Source organism: Echinops telfairi, unplaced genomic scaffold, assembly GCF_000313985.2.
Source record: "Echinops telfairi isolate 266 unplaced genomic scaffold, ASM31398v2 ScPeMD7_3533;HRSCAF=4204_0, whole genome shotgun sequence".
NCBI classification, from domain to species: Eukaryota; Metazoa; Chordata; class Mammalia; order Afrosoricida; family Tenrecidae; genus Echinops; species Echinops telfairi.
Window position 1 is genome coordinate 99,327,556 of NW_022107431.1, and position 2,595 is coordinate 99,330,150.

Below are 2,595 nucleotides of genomic sequence, written 5' to 3' on the forward strand. Positions count from 1 at the left end.
TGTTCATCCCCAGATTCTAGACTGATTGGTCTACAGTACCTCTGTAATGTATTCTAATACTGTTTTTCTTGGTTCCTTTCAAATGCTTTTTCTTCCATGTGAATTTTCATTTTTTTTAAATCTACAAGATTGGGGTTACATGAAATTGAATTCTAGTGACAAATTTAGGAAGGAATCAACATTTTCACAGTGTCATGCCTTCCTACAAAGAACATAACCTATGTCTTTGATCTTTATGTTTATTTAAAAATTTTTATTTTTATTCAACAGTTTTACTAGCACTTCATCCTCTTTAGTTTTTTCTTTTCCTTTTGCTTTTTTAAATTAGGCTTCCTAGTTTTATTTTTTAACATGTTCCATTCTACAGAGCATAAACATTTTCTAAAATAAACTTAAAAATTCAATACATTAAATACAAAACACAATTCAATTAAAACAATGCACTTGGTCTCGTGAGTACATTATGAAACACAATAACAAAACATTAACAATTGTAGATAAGTGAGCGTCCCTGTGCAAGGGCTTGCCCAATAAGTGATATTTTAAACAGCAGAAGAAAAAAGCACAGGAAATGTCAATTAGTGTTATTTTTCCAGTAGTACTGCAGGAGATAAAGAGCAGAGTTTCAAATTCTAGTAGTAATATTAAAATTAAATTATTTTGTCATCTGGAACTGAAAATAACTGTTTTAAAGTCCTTAGGTTGTTAGAAAATGTTGTCTTTCCCGTTGGCAATGAAAAACAAAACGCGTTAGGAGTGCACATCGCAAGTAACAGGAAGTAGACATCCCACAGCATCACACGGGTTTCATAAATCTGGGATTTTGTTGGTTAGTACACAAGGATCATAAATTCATCTTTCTGGCTCAATGACAAGTGTACAAAACCATGATTCTTTCTGAAGAATCCTATATAAAGTTCAAGAGGAAAGGTGTTCAAGGGAAGCAACCAAACTGCGCTTGTTTCTTGAAAACATAAGAAGAAACAGATCTTTAGCCTACTGAGTGAAAAATCTATTTTCAAAGTCTCCTAGTTGTCTTCATCTTCCTTTTCAGCTGAAAGGGTCGAGCACGATAGCCTCAACTTTGTTACAGACCAAAATCCCACGAGGAATCCCACCACCACCTGCTGCTCTAGTAGAAAGGGCTACAGGCGATCCAGGGGTCATCACTTCCTCAGCACACAGCCAGGCACAGTCAGACTTCCAGGAAGCCAGATCATCGGTGCAGCTAGCAGTAAGTAGACTGCGACTCATATAACTCGTTTTATTTGGCTGGCTGAGCCGTTCGTGCTTTCACGTGGGTTTTGAGCTTATCGATCATCTTGTTGATCTTTCTTTCCAGTCTGGAGAACTCATGCATCATGCTTGACGGTGGAGAGCTCCTGCGTCATAGCTCCTCTGGGACTCCTGCGCCGCGCGTCCTTCTGCAGCAGCCCGGGCATGAAGGCGGACCTGAAGCTCAGGCCCCTGAGGACACTGAGCCCAAAAAACGAGCTGAGCACCAGCAGCCCGTTTTTTTCTCTTTTGATAGAAAAAATGATAGTTTTCTTATTCAGGTCGTTTGCTTTTCTGATTAGATTTATTCCTATTTTTATACGTATTGGTTATTATTATGAATAAACTTCCTCCAAATCCTCTGCCAGTGGTTCATTACTAGAGTTACTTTGAGTGCATTTATCTAGATACTGTACCAAATTTTCTATAGTGGTCTGTTTTAAAAAAATAAGTTTCTTTGATTTATTTTCTAGTTGCATAATCACCTATCAACAAATAAATTCCTATTTTCCCAAAGCTGTACAATCTATTTCATTTTCTTGTTTAGTGAATTTACAATGAGCTAATAATTTTGGATTATATTAGTTAATATCATAATCCAGTTCCTGATATTTAAATGGCTTTATTATTTTACCACAGGATAGTATTTGTTACTGGAACTTGACAGTCAATATTATATCCTACTACATTTGGCATTCATAAAAGCTGTTTCATAAATAACTAAATTTTCATATAGTCATACAAAATTTTTCATTTTTTTGACATAACTAGATTATTTTCTCTAAGTTGGTCCAGGGCATCACTTCTTTGTCATTTCTGAATTCAAATTACTAAAATTTTATTTTAAATTTTACCAATCTTTACTCATAAATTATATAATTCCTTAATTATTTTTATTCTGCTTTATATAATTTTTATTAGAGATATGTTGGTCATTTGAATGAATGGCAAGTCTTCTGTTAATTTCCATGGTCTGGAATAGTTTAAATAATCTCAAATTTAACTGCTTAAAAGTTCGTCTGTGACATCCCTCACTAACCCATAGTGCTACGGGGTCAACACTAGAGACACAGTGCAGGAATTGTGCCTGAACTGACCCCACCACGCGGGGTGAAATAATAAGAACGTGCAATGGGAGCAGAGCAATGAAGTCCCTGGGGAATACCAAAAACAGACTTTGGGGCCAGGGTGTGGCACCCCATCAGACTCGACTGGAAAACACTCCTAAAGGTCAACAAACAGACCTGAAACTATTATAGGTGTTTCTTTTTTGTCTTTGGTTTTGTTGTTTTGTGTTTTGTTTCTTTTGTTGCTTTGTTT

The 2,595-nt window shown here is 35.8% G+C and overlaps 1 pseudogene; it reads right to left on the reverse strand.

Annotated features, from left to right (window-relative positions):
* Positions 1–507: 507 nt before the first annotated feature.
* LOC115870993 lies at positions 508–2,318 on the reverse strand (annotated as a pseudogene).
* Positions 2,319–2,595: the final 277 nt, after the last annotated feature.